The sequence below is a fragment of the Pezoporus wallicus genome, unplaced genomic scaffold (genome assembly GCF_028554395.1).
Source record: "Pezoporus wallicus isolate ANWC-B61680 ecotype Strahan unplaced genomic scaffold, APGP_CSIRO_Pwel_v1 contig_3858, whole genome shotgun sequence".
In the NCBI taxonomy this organism is placed as follows: Eukaryota; Metazoa; Chordata; class Aves; order Psittaciformes; family Psittacidae; genus Pezoporus; species Pezoporus wallicus.
This window is the reverse complement of record NW_026638754.1, coordinates 101476-116411: the sequence shown is the minus strand read 5'-3', so window position 1 is coordinate 116411 and position 14936 is coordinate 101476. Positions and strand designations below refer to the sequence as shown.

Sequence of the window (14936 nt, the reverse complement as noted above, 5' to 3'; positions counted from 1 at the left end):
TATCCACAAACATGAGTTTCACCCTTTTGGAAATTTACCTTTTTATTTGCACTACTTGACTACAGAACATCCTGAGTCAAGTTTATGCTGTCAGTGCTTTAGAATTATCCGTTGGCCACCAACAAGATGTATCTTTTTCCGGTTCTATTTGACTCATCACTTTTGCCTGTCCTGCAGTCCCACTCATGCACAGGTCCCAAACCTAGTGTGAGAGCTCCAATAAATTTTGACTGCCACCTTCTGTGGCATGTGTAAACTCTACATGAATCACTACCGCTGATGGCGAAGCTTTTATCATCTCCATACAGTGCCTCTTCAGTGATCTTTCTCTTCATCTAGATGTTACACAACATTACTGCTGCCAAAATTCCTTTTCCATTCATTTCATGCATACCTACTGCACTGACCCCCTTGTGTGCCTGTGTCTTGTCCTGAATGCTAAATGCTGGCCAGGTGAGTGGCATGGTCATTTGGCAGGAGATATGAGGAACTAGTGACATATATCCATTAGCTACAGGGTGACTATGGAAAAGGTCATCTATACAGCAGTGGAAAAAAGCCCTATTGTCTTCATTATTTCAATGTGGCTGTGTTGAATTGTAATCGCTGTGTGATAATTCAGGAATTTATTCCAATTGATTTTGTATAACAAGAATAATGTCTCATTATGTTGTGTGATACTCCACAAAGAAAGACCGTGAAATAAAATAGTGCTTTAGTCAGTGGTGTTCTACATGATAAGAGTTATCCTATGAAAGACATTGTCCTATCATTTTCTCTAGCGTCTGGGTTTTCTGTCTTTCATTTATTACTATTTTGTGATGACAGTAACAGAGATGTTGTTTTTCAAATTCATTACTATTGCTGTTTCTCAACATTTCCCATGGTGAGATAGAGCACCGTGCTTCCATTTCCCTGCTAATCACTTTCTCCAAGGAAACAGATAGGTTTCAAATTTATGTTGATAATGAAGGTGCTATTTGTCTACAGCTATCTTGGTAAGCCTTTTTTCTCTCTGTCTTTTTTCTTTTTCTCTTTCTTCTTCTTTTTTTTTCCTTTCTTTTCAGTACAGCAGCCTTTGTGCTTTCCAGGTCACTGGAAATGGGACAGAATGCTCTGAGCGGTGTGCCCTACTGAGTGGAACTGTTTTGTTCACATGCACTGATGCTCCCTTTGTAAAGAAAAATTGCAGTCAGGAGAATGCAAAGGTGAATGTTTTTATCCTATGCTCTAAGTTTAACAAAACAAACACATAACAGGCCTCCTCTGTATTTCAAATATTTCACAGATGTGGTCAGGTGCTGATAATTCCATTTTGCTATGGCACTTAATTTTTATTGCACTAATGTTTCTGTGAAGCTGTTTTATTTATGCAATGACAGTCTAAAGTGGAGGTATTGTCCAAAGAAAACTTGTTTCTTTACGGAGGCTTTCTCTGCATAAATAACATTTTTTCTCGTATTATTCTAATATTCCTAATGTTAAAGGAAAAAGTAAAAGTTTGTATAAAAAAAACCAAACATGTAAGAGCACTTGAAATAATAATAATCTGCATTATTTTAAAGGATCTCAAGGGGCAACATCTGCTTTGCAAGGAAATGCAGTGAATGCTTGCTGACCTGAGATGCAACACAGGAGAAAAACTGAAGTGAGGGAAATCTTTGCTATAAAGACATAGTTTTTATAAACACACACACACACACACACAAAAAAAACCCAAAAAGTCTCTTGCTTTAAAAAAGGTAAAAATGGAGCTATGGAGCTCACCCTGTCTTGAGTCTAATGCAATAGTTTTTTCCTATCTGCTATTTTGTGAGATGTGTACTCAAAGACTGATGGATTTGGGTGCAGAAAAGAAACAGAAAAGGCAAAGACTCGCTGAAATATTTCAAAACAATAAACTTTTAGTTGTCATTCAGAGAAGGGAAGGGGAGGGGAGAGGAAGGGAAGGGAAGCTTTGAAATTATAACTGGCTAACTGTGCTCATAAAAATTATATTCTCAATATGTTTTGAGTGTTATACCATAAAGCAAACTGAATAAAAGTCTCATTCTTATTCATGTCTATAGAACAGCAAACCACTAAAGACTTCATCTCTAACAGACTGAAAACTTCAGTGGTTTCCTTTTTCTGGGAAATCACAATTTTTACAACTATAGTAAATATTTTGGAATGTACTAGCAGATTTTTTTTTCATAATGTATCTTTTGTTGAATATCCAGTCAGAATCATCCACACAGTATCTGACAAAAGTTCTTTCATTAAGAGAAAACAGCATATATGTACATATAGAATCATAGAATAGTTAGGGTTGGAAAGGACCTTAAGATCATCAAGTTCCAACCCCCCTGCCTATACACATAGGAACGCAATTTAAGATTGTTCTATACTCTAGGAAAAACCTGGTTATGCAGACTATTACTAGAGCTGATGAAAACAACCCAGCTATGTGTCCTATACCACAGAAAAAGGCATGAACCTAGATTTCCAAAATACAGAAAACTTTGACTCACTCCAGTTCAATATGTTTGCATACGTCCATTTTCAGGAAGGGACTGGTCACTTGTTTAAGTGCTTTGCTAGGGCAGTACCAAAGTATTTCATACTTTGCAGTATTGAGTTTTATCTACTATTTACCATCTTTCTGGTTTCCTTGACTTTGGAGCATGTTTTCACTTAGGATTCAGTGGCAGACTGCCATTTTCTGAAGCACTGTCATTGTTGCCTTTAGAATCTGGGCTTTATAAATAAGGCCTTGAGCCTGTTAAGTGTAAGAAATAAGACCAGATCTCAAGTTCAGGTAGTACCTCTGACGGGATTCAGAAGTACATATTCTCAAGTAAATATACATGTGAGCAGTGTTCCCCTGACACAGGGGAACTTTATCAAACTGGAACACTGAAATGCACGAAAACAAGAAAGTAATCAAATGTTATCAATAATCCTGGACTATCTTCTATGGAGGGTATCCTTTATAATCTGCAGAGAAACTTTGATATTTAACCTGAGTTTTAGGACAAACTGACTAACCTCAATTTTTAATTCTAGGCATGCTTCAGTTTCTAAAGTTCTCCCTAGGCACTTCAATGCAGAATTTCTTTGATTCACTGCAAAATGAAGTTTGACATATCTTATTATGAGAAATACTTCATTTGAAAATGTACAGAATAGCTCTAGGAAAACAACAGTACACTCAGAAAACCTTGCCAGTAGTGCAGCCTTTCTACAAATGCAACTGACCAAATTGAAATAATATTTCCCATTAACAATGAAGCTTGCAAATAGCTGTGAGTGGAATTGGTGAAGGTACTCTCACTGTAACACTGTTAGCCAGAAAATGTTTAATTTATAAGTTTGCTATGCTGTCCTGAGAGCACTTACAGAGAATTCTGTGGTCTCACTCATTGTAAATAGCACTCTCACCTCTCTTTGTTGCTGTGGGAAAAACATAGGTGGAATATTTATGCAGCGAGTCTTAACGTACCAGTTCCTCTGAGTCAGTGTAGAAGACATTTCACAAGTGAAGTGACTGAATCCCAGGTTGCATAAAACAAGTCTGTCAAAACCTCATAACCATTTTGTCCTTCTCAGCAGAATACTGTCATTTAAGTGAAATCAGTGGAGTAATGCCCACTAACAAAGGGCTTGGATTTAGTTCTGCAGCTTTTCCCCCACCCTTCTTTTCTTTTCCATTCATTGTTCTCCTCTTTCACTGACATCTACAATGGTATCTTACACACCCAGACATGGCTGATATTGGCCCACACTATAAATCAGATTGTTAATTCATGCTGTTAGTGTTTCTTATTTTCTGAGAATTCCCTGGGATGTCACAGCCTTTTCCTTTCCTCCCAAAGAAAACTGCAAAACATGTTCCCTGGTTGGCTCAATATGTTAAGATTATTCCACTGAATAGGCTGTCGGGGCAGGTGGTGGTGGTGGAGAGAGGGGGTGAGAATGAAGAAAAGGACACTCTTTATCCATATAGGTTTTTATTGGTTAAATTTATCAGACAAAGCTGTTAGCCCTTTGGAATCAAAAGGTCATTAGTTGTGAATGCAGGGGTGCATGGGATACCAAAAGCAAGTTAAACCATCATGGCTTTCTCATCATTCCCAGTACCACTGTGTCCTCCATGAGGCTTACTCATGTCTGGGAGACACCTCAGTGATAACCAGCTGGAGAGAAAGAGACTGGCAGCCTCACTGTCACTCCTAAGGGGTCATTTCCATCTTCAGCTTTTTTCCATTTTAAAAAAAATCTTCCTCTCCGTTTTATTACTAAAAAAAGCCTGCAGTTTGCAAATCTCAACATTTTGTTGTGAGCCATGGCTGTCATGTTGAGATAAATCAACGCCTTCAACAGCCAGATATGGTGAAGGATTTGCTAGCTGTGTGAGCAGCCCATCTGACCAGGTGCTGTATTTCCGGTACAAAGAGGGAGTACAAAGGAGTTAGCACCAGAAATAGAAGCATTTTCCAGAAACATTTTCCCTTTTCATCATTTTGTTTCCTTGGGTGCATTTTTTGTTATCTATATAAGAAAGATAATGCTGCTACAAGAATAGTCCCAAGTTTTCTCTTCCTCCCACTAATGACTCTAAATCATTCTTGATACCATCCAAAATATTGTCCTGCAGAAGGGGGAGGTTTATACACTTCTGAATGAGCAAAATTTTAAATGCAAATTTTACTTGGCTGAATGCTCAGAAAAGGAGACAGTGGGTTCATTACAATATGCAGTGGTTGAGATGCATTTTAGAGTTAAGGACCAAGGTGTCTCATAGTGTGGTTAGGGTGAGTACAAGAAAAGGCAACCAGTACTGCTCCTCTCAGACGTGTAGTACGTGCTCAGTGTAGCAAACATGATGACTGCACTATGTTGCCAGTGGCCTGACCACAACACATTGATTCTTTGGTGCTCTACTTAGAGAGTAGTCCATTACTCAACTTACCTGCCAATTGGACAGAAATATTTTCATGTTCTTCCACCTCCAGCACAATCACCGGAAGTCTAGATCTTTATTATTATATGTATCTGCCTTAACAAGCCATGGCAATGTAGCTTTTTTTTCTCATTTCCATGCATGTAAATGAGGATGTAAGGGTGTGCAGATATAGAGAGCTGTCAGTTACCTCATGTTCTCTACCCTGTCAATAAAGTCATTCAGAAATACAGCTTCATCACGTAACAGTAGCTTTGAAAGAAACATAAAAAAGCCTCTTTTACATCACGGAGTCTCCTTCATAGGTGTGCTGAAGCAGGAGACCTAATTACTTTATTGGCTGTCTGCAAACAGGCAGATAAAGAGTAAAATATTACATCCTAGCACAATGACCAAGCAGTGGCAGCAAAAAGAGGAAGGGTAAGAAGATAAAGAAATTGTAGTTTTGTTGTTACAAGGAAATCAGTACAAATCTTTGGGGAAACATGCTGAAAACTGGTGTTTAAATCGGTGTAGGTAATATAGGTATTTTCAACCAGGTGTTCAGTTAATAGGATTTAATATAATAGGTGTTGCCACCTGCTCCATCTACATTTGTATTAATAAAAAAGAGCACAGACATGCTGTGACCTCAGTCTGCATCAGCACATTGGAGAATTTGGGCATTCTCTGCTGCTTGTAAATATTCTTTCTTCCTTTGGAGATGTGCACAGGTGAATGTATCTGTGGGAACTGATAGAAGCAGTTCACCAAGATAAAGTGCTCCTATATTTCTGACATTTCAAAAAAATCTGCTTCGTTCTTAAATAAACCGTTGAATGAATATTCTCATAGAACACTACTCAAGCATGCAATACAGATTCACTAAAAGCCTTCCACTACCCTCCAGATACACTTAAGAAAATAACTCCAAATGGAAGGATGATACACACAATAGCTAAAGGAAATACAGTCACATTCAAAAAAGATGAAGAAATCAGAAGCAGCCACCTGCATTTCTGAAAAGTCCTTTGGGTCTTGCTTTTGACAGTCTAACAAAACACTTCACAGCCTACACCCATGTCTGCTCCCAAAGCTTTCAGGTTGAACCGCAGGCTCTGGCTTGCCTTGCTGTTATGAGAATAAGTTGCCTTTATGAAAAGCTGTTACTTAGGAATAGGAAAGACGACTAGAAATCAGTAGTAGCCAGGCAGTTCTTCCTCAGGAACTTTGTTAAGCATTAAAAAAAGAGTAAGCAGAAGAACTGCAGGAGTGTTAAGGGATGGATCCCCAAGACTTTCTTCTATGCAGTCAGAATACCCCAGGTGCCAGCTCCAGCTGCATGCAGAGGTAACTCAAGTTCAAATTTTGCATGTGCCATGGGACAGAGGGAAAAGTTCTGTCCTGGGCCCACTGTTTGAAATAAAATTGGGAAGAGCCAGTCATGAAGGGGGTTGCTTGATATCATCTTTTAGAAAAAAATAGAACACATTTTGACAGTCAGAAGCAAGAAAACATGATAAGAAAGTTGGGGTTGTTCAGCCTGGAGAAGAGAAGGCTGCGTGGAGACCTCATAGCAGCCTTCCAGTATCTGAAGGGAGCCTACAAGGATGACAGAGAGGGTCTCTTCGTTGGGGACTGTAGTGACAGGACAAAGGGTATTCGGTTCAAACGTAAACAGGGGAAGTTTAGATTGGATATAAGGAGGAAGTTCTTTACTGTTAGTGTGGTGAGGCACTGGAATGGGTTGTCCAGGGAAGTTGTGAATGCTCCATCTGTGGTGGTGTTCAAGTCCAGGCTGGACAGAGCCTTGGGCAGCATGATCCAGTGTGATGCATCCCTGCCCATGGCAGGGCGGTTGGAACTAGATGATCTTGAGGTCCTTTCCAACCCCAACCATTCTATGATCCCATGATTAGCCTTGTACTAGGTCAGTGGGAATATACATGGGAATATGTAGTGGCTGATCTAATTGTACTCTGGTTCTACAACTCCTGGATTTCAGATTTTCTTCCTTCTCCACAATTTAAATAACAATAATTTACCTGCTTTCTTATATTCCAGTTATATTAGTTTCCACCTTTGAGATAAACTCTTAGAAATTATGCTTTTGTCTTTACTTTTCACCAATTCCCATGTTGGGCAAGTGGGCTGTCTCCCAGCATGGTGGTGGCTGAGTACTGTCAGTATCCCAGGGAACTCTCTCCTAATCCTCCCAGCTGAAATGGTGCTGATCATAACTCTCCCAACTGTTTTTGCTCCGTAACATCTTAACTATTTGACCCTTGAGCTCCACAGCAAAGCCTGAACTGAAACATCAAACAACATATTCTTAAAACACCAACATGTCAAATTCTTCACAAAGGGCACATAGGTCAATGGTAAATTTTTAAAAACCATTCCTTTTTGTATGATTTTTTCAAGTGTGGAAAATCCTGGAGTAAAGGCTCTTCCCAGGGTCTTTGTCTCCTGTAGAGTTACTACCTCCTCAATAAGAAAAAAGGTGCTCTTTTTAAGGCTATGGGGGGCATACTGAGCTTCCCATCCCCTCTCTTAAATGTTCTGCCTTTCTTTCCCTCAAAAATCCTGTTGAAAGGAGTATATTTCTTAGAGAGAAAGTCAGAGAGAAGGACTAGAATAGCTTCCTGCAGGCAGTTGCCAGGTTGATATATCAAAGCAATATTGCTTTCTGAATTGAGTGGCACCAATCAGCAGGAACAGTCAGTCTGAGCATATAATAACTGTGGTGCCAGTCATCAGGAATCTAAATGAAAGTTTCAGCTGTACTTGTATATTTAAAGTGCCTGTTGGCTCAGTGAGGGGAAGAGGAAGAGGAAGAGCTTTGCTGGCAGTGTCAAGGAAAGGATGGTATCAGAAAAAAAAAATCCGTGAGGCACAGAGCACCTGGATTCTCCTCCTGGAGCAGTGTGAGAGTCAGACGACCAAAGTCACGGCATGAAGTGGATCTCGCATCTGTGCCTCTCGTAATTCCAAGCCCCGTTAACTATCTTTGTGAAGAGAAGGTGAAGATTTGTATAAGCCTGTCATATTTGTCACATCCTTCCGAACTGCCTCTCCAGACTCCAGTCCAAATATAGATCTCTGAAAACTTTGCTCAGCTGCTGTCTGACTCTGACAGCGCCTGAAATCTGTAGACACCTGACTTTTTAATGAATAAAGTTCCTCAATTCTTGCCAAGATGGTTACACAAACTCCCCGAGAGCCTGCAGACCTGGCACCTTTCCTTTCACCCTGCACGGGAATGGCTCTGGGTGCATGGGGGAGCCAGTGGCCCCCAAGCTGCTGGTCCAGGTGGGAAGGGCACAGCTGTGGGCTCAGCCATCGCACTCATCCATGGAGTATGGGGCCGAGGGAGCTGTTTTCCACGTTCACAGGACACTTCTCTGGTTGTGACTATAGGCAAGGCTGTTTGTCCCTCTTGTTGAAGATGTTGCCTTCACATTATTGAGGATGTGTGAGGATCACAGCTTCCAGATGAAGTCAGAGAGGGAGGATTAGGCTGTTTGCTGCTTCCAGGGCTCTTTCAGAATATATCATATTATGACTGCTCAACACAAATAAATACTGTTTGAGCAAGGACTGAAACTCACTTATCCCCTCCTGAAGGAATGCCCACAGCACTGCAAGGTGCATGCTGGAAATCCTGAGGTATTGTCACCTTCAGTGCTATGACATTCAAGATCTTTTCCAGATCTAGGACTGAATAAAACAGCTAATGTAATGAACTAGATCACCCTTCTGTGAGGGAACCACAGGTCCTGGCATCAGTGCTATTTTAACAAAATTTTGCTATGTGAATCATAGTTTAATTGGATTTCATGTTTTTTTTATACTCTGCACTGTAAACATGAACTAAACTATTATATCCATGCAGTACCTGTGACTAGTGGTAAGGTCACGGTTTTAATTCAGTTTTCTGCGTACATGCCTATGACTCACCAGGCAAAGAAAAACTCTCAGACTGTAGCAGTGCAGGTATCAAAAGCAGGTAAAGCTCATCTTTTCTGGGACAGCAAAACTGAGCCTTCATTCCCCAAAACCTTAGCCTGATGTCAGATTTATTGAGATGGGTGTAGAGTCTCAGCTTCATTCCTGTCCCTCTACTCCCATGCTGCAGAGCTCTGACTCCCACCGAACTTGCATAATTTTCTGGAAAGCCATTCATTTGCTGAAGTGAGCAAAAATCCCACCATCTACTAAAAAGGTCAAAATAATATTGTATGCAGCTTTACAGTTCCTGATCTGGAACTTCTAGGAGAGTAAGACAACAATCCTAACAAAAAATATAACAGAGGAGAACCACGTTCCTGACCAAAAAGAATTCTTCCTTTAATTTCATGAGCATCTGTGATTCATCCAGCCATTGTAATTACACAATTAAATAATGTAAATACACAATTAAACATTCTGCCTTTAACAATATTTGGGGGTTTACCTTCTTAAATCATGCAAAATTGAAACTAAGGTTTCTAATGAAGAAAATGCCTTTTAAAATAAAAGCAATTTAAAATAGTTTTTAAAACATGTTTCTAAAAATTCCTCTCTTTTACTTCTTTCTGTAATGAAAAAGCTAAGTTACGATTTCTGTGGAGTGGGATTAAATGGACATTTTATACAGTTTCCTTGCCTGGGAAAGAATCAGATAAAGGTAGTACAAATCTGATTTCTCAATTTATCTTAGCATGGTCTTTAAGAGACGCTAACCACTGAAAAGGTGACAACCAGTTTAAAAGGATATGTAATATTGATTTTATAAATGGACTCACGTTAACCAGATATGACTGCAGAATTTCCTACCATCTGTCCCTTTGAGTAAGGCTCTGCACTAGTACTGAAGGTTTATGGCATATCTCATGCTTATGCTCTTCAGGCGGTTTTGTCCTCCTGGATGTTGTCAATTGCATTTGAATTTCATTTTACTCTCAGTATTTTGCACCCTGGTGTCCACTGAAGAACAGATTCTTGTGCACACATCCTGTGGCATTGCTACAGGCAGATGGTTTCTATCCCAGCACATCACTGGCAGTCCTAGAATCCTGAATTTTTTCTTTAAAGGATTTTTACTAACATTTCCTGTGCCAGCAATAGAATGATCTTTTGTATTATCTAACTCTAGAATACCTTTCAGAATAAGAAGGAATTAGGGTATCCAAAATTGCTTTCCATTAAATAATAAAAAAAAAATTCACTTCCTCAAAATGTTTGTGAACTCTTTAACCTGGAATAAAACGGCAAAGCCAACACCAAATGGCTGAAAAATTAATCTAAAAGCATTCAGAATAGAAGCAGTGTGCCAATATTCAATAGTGGCAGTAATTAACTGCTGGGAAACCTGATTAGAAGGAGAGCATAATAGCCTTTGTATTAGAAGGAGAGCATAATAACCTCTGAATCAAATTCATATCTCTCAGTACTGACAAGCTAATTCTGAAACAGTTCCTGCCCAGGGACTATTGGTCCAGATTACTGGATTTTCAAAAATCTGATTTTCAAAAAATCAGAACATATCATAAAGAACATTTCTAGACCAAGTTTTTCTCCCCGGTTTTATTTGAAAGTTATTTTCTTTGGCTTTATGAACCATGAAGAGCTATGCATAGTTAAACTATTCAGGAAAAATAAAAAGTAACTTGTTCTAACTCATGAAAGGAAATATTAAGTTCTGGATTCTTTTCTTTTTAATGTATTGTATTGTATTTACATTTCCATTGGTTACCAGTGCATTTGAGAGCTTATCAGGATATTAAGAAGGATAAGAAGTTTCAGAAGAACATCTATAAATCATCTACTAACTGCAAGGAGATCTGGGACAAAAATCTTCTGATGACTCTGCAATCATTGATTACAGTAACTTCAGTACATCCCTCCGAAAAATCCTGTCTGGGCTGAGATGTGAGTATGGCACTAGATGCATCATTGACTTGATACTCCAAACCCATTATGGTTTTATGTTGTAGCTTTTTACTCTAAAATTTTCCAGGCTTTCTCAGTAGCACATGAATAATAATTTAAATGTCTCAGAACCATAATGGTTCTTAGATTATTTGCTCCCCCATGGTTTCTTCCCCATGTTTCTTGTTTTCAAAAGGCAAGGACAGGTTCAAAGAATGTAATACTTGAAGGCAAGCTCCACATATTTTCACTTACACACAATACTCCCATTTAGCTGAACATTCAGCAGTGTCTTAGCTCACTTAGATAATTCCATTTGCCAATTTGATTTGCAATTTGATAGATTTTAAATTGATAAGAAAACGAAACAAAAAATATGCAAATCCTACATCATTGTAGTATCTGTTCATGAGGGAGTAGCCCTCTTGCAGCATAAATACTTCAAAGATTACGCATTTCATGACAGTATCATATAAATAGACTGGTGTTTATAGAGACAGAACCAGGTAGGCAGTTGACTCCTTGAATTTTGATATATCTGTTTGTTAAAAGCTTTAATTTTATTAGCTGTGCTGGCAGAGAACTGTGGATTGCTTGGTGGGGACACGGATATTTTATGTCTTATTTGAACATTTTTCCAGGAGTTTGACCATTGCTTCTGTCTTTACCAGATGACTAGCTTTATATGAGCTGCACATCAGAGATATAGAGATAAGCAGAAGGAACTGTGTAATTTAGCCAGCTCTTCAGTAGATAAAAATAAAATTTTAGCAAAGGTTTCACTGTGTAAGAACAGGTAATGGAAGTGACACACACCAGCTGCCTCCTGCTCTCTGTTGACTGCTACGGACACCACCATTACTGGCAGAGTGAGAGTGATGCTGAGTCAAATTCCTCTGCCACTTTGCATTAAACCCCCCTGTTTGCAGTTCATCGTAACTTTGCTAGACTTTGGCTGGAAGACAGAGGACTGTCCCCATAACTGTTGACCCCAGCCATGCAGTGCTGGGCTCAGGAGCTGCAGGCAAGGAGGTCATCTCTCCTGCCCAGCCAGGAAAGGAGGGGACATAAGGCAAGATGGAGGATTAAAACAAGCATGGATACGTATAAGGAAGAGAAAAATCAAGTAGGATGAGCAATAGGGGTTTTAGCAAAAGGCACTGCAAATAAGAGGCTGACAGAGGAGACACTGAGAGCTATAGGGCTGCTGGTGGGGGGTGAGAGGGGTGCTGAGATTAAACAAGACTTTGGGGTGGAGAAAGGACGGGGACCAGCAGGAAGGTCACTGTGAGATATCATGTAAGGAAGGAGACAGAACTGAGGTGGAAAAACTGGGGCTAGGAACCATGCTCTGAGTGTGAAGAGCCCTACTATGGAGCAGCGCATGATAAGGAAGTAGAGACGCTGTCCATACGGCACAGCAGGTCTGGGCAGTGGGCACCTGCATTGAAAAGTCTGTGGGAGAAGTCCAAGCAAGAGAACATGTGATGAGGTATGTGATGAGGAACCCAGTGTCTGGAGGGGAAAAAGGCACTGAAAGAAACAGATTAAATAAAACTGTTGACTAGATATAAACTTTAATTATCTTTTTTGCAAGTGGAACAAATATTGACAGCTTTCTGCTTTGAGGTTAAAAGTTGCTAGGAGAAATGTAACCCTGAAACCAGTTAAAGCTGTAACAGTTAGTTTCCCATCTCTTTGTCTGGTGAAGGGCTAATGTGACAGCTGCCATTAGGCATCTACAGTTATTCTGAGAAATACTAAAGGGATGTAGAAAGATGTAAGATAATGGGTGAGTGACAATAACTGTTCATTAGTTTTCCTCCTGATCATGTCAAGGCTTTATGCTGGACACATGGTGCCTTATGCTTCCCTCTAGTTGTTCCCATCAGGGAGACTGGGCTCTATTGTAACCGCACTGTCTGCACCTCTTTAGTTATGCTGCTGCAGCCCTCACAGCTCTGCCTTCAGTGAACAGCACTGCAAATTAGCTAGATTGAGCCATCCAAAGGTTGGACTTGTCAGTATTAAGTTTTGTGTAATGCTCATATTTTACTTTTAACACTTTCTGGACCATATGAAATATGTCAACCTAGCATCATCCCCCGGTTTCTGCATAAGCTTAAACAGTGGAGTCACTTAGACTAAAAGGTGCATGAGGTGGACCACTTTTGGGGATGTCTCAGTTTTCTGATGTAAGGTCTCCCAATGCATCTGTAACCGAGGCTGTAAGGCTTGTGTTGAGGAAGACAGGTTTTCTGTAAGAGAAAGAGTGGCCTTCTGTATAAGATAGTCTATCAACAATCCTATCCCTATTTCTGCCAGAAAATACCTACCTAAAGCTAGATTATTCATTGCACTAAATGCTGTACACAATATATAAAATGCAGTTCATATCACCCTACATACCACAAAAATACTGCACAAATAAAGTTTACAATGAGTAACACCACAGAAAAATCCCCCGAGGACATGTGTGATTCTGTCGCATGAAAGGATTTCAGTAGCATAAAGCAAATGTGTCCATGGGTCATGCACTACAATATTAGAGTAAAACAAAAATATTGAGGAGCCGCTCAATCACTGAGTGCTGTCCACCCAGGGCATTGAATGAGACGGTCCTGTGGAATAAACAGTATGTGATCCTCAGTCAAACTGCCACAATTCATACGCAGCAAGGGGACAGCCCAGGGCTGTACAGACAGAAATGTAGATAGATACACAGAGTTTAATTCAGGCATTCTGTAACTTTTCAGTGCTTGCATTACAACCTTACAGTAACTTTACTGAGTGTCTAGAACACAGATTGATCAGAGGTGAAGGATATTCTGATAGTTTTATTGAAGTTCCACTGTCACCTACATATTCTTTATATCCTTTCAGAACAAGGCACTTTCATTTAAAAGTGTTATAATTGTCCTAAACCCCTGTTGAAATTATGTTCTTATTTAGTAGTCAAATTGCTGCAGCAGTAAAGTCTTACTGGATAGCTATGAGAAAAAACCTTTCATAGTTCAACACTCATCGTATTATCATTCTCTTGTATTTATTTAAATGTTTCACTTTTATTCAGAATATATCATGGCATCCTTTCATGTTACCAAAGGTCCACGCAACATATGTTCACTTACTTGGGATGCTACTTCATCCTTACTAGATTTTGATTTCTTCTATTTCTGAGGTTCATCAACCTCAGTAACCATAGAGGAGCAAGCACTTTTGTGCTCATTCAGGTACATCTTGTATATACCGTGATAGCACCACTGCCGCAGAAAAAATATGGACTAGTCAGAGATCAATATGATCAGACCAAAAGCCGTTTATTGCAAAGCCTTAACTCCTTATATACTATTGCTTACACACACTTACAGTGATTTGGCATATTATGATTGGATACATGTCTTGAAGACCCTTAGGGACTAACATATAATTGGTTAAGCACAGGTGTGAGAACTTGACCTAGAAAGCTTGCCAACAGTCCACAGTTCTCATAACTTGGTGAATTCCAGCTTCTTCTTATCTTGCTTGCTTAAGCTTCCTCGGGCCTCTCATGGCCTTGCTGTATCTTTTGGGATTATTCAGAGTTCATGTACCAAATATCCATTCTCCTGTGAGAACACTGTCTCCACAGACCACAGGAGCCAACAGCACCGCAGGCAAGAAACATACATCTTAGCCCTGCTCGAAGTTAGTGACTGTGGCAACACTAGCTTCATGATAGGTGTTAGGCAGGACTGTTCAGTGGTTCTGTCCCCAGGGAATTAAACTGTTGCATATATACATGGGAGTACATGTTATGCTCATTTAAGAGTGGCAGGAGTTGCCACGGCAGCATGTACTACCATGCAGGTGAAGAAAGGGTTCAGGCTAAGCAGATCAGAGCTCCTCCTGAGAGTTCCATTCTTTCATTGTCCCTTTGTGATATGGAAATTCAAAACCACAAAAAGATCTAACATTTCTTAACATGTTCAATTTGGCCAAATATGAGGTTTTTTTTTCCTAAATGTGTTGCAGTTTTCTTTCTACTTTGTCAGTTGAAAGAAGATGGGAGAGTACACATCTCAGTGACTGTTGCAAATGTGCCCTACCAGCTTGGTGC

The 14936-nt window shown here is 39.7% G+C and overlaps 1 long non-coding RNA gene across 1 annotated transcript; it reads left to right on the top strand.

Moving 5' to 3' along the window:
- Positions 1–440: 440 nt before the first annotated feature.
- Positions 441–1674, top strand: LOC130600666 (uncharacterized). Its single transcript, XR_008972509.1, has 3 exons — positions 441–998; positions 1092–1208; positions 1566–1674. It is a non-coding gene; the product is annotated as an uncharacterized LOC130600666 (long non-coding RNA).
- Positions 1675–14936: the final 13262 nt, after the last annotated feature.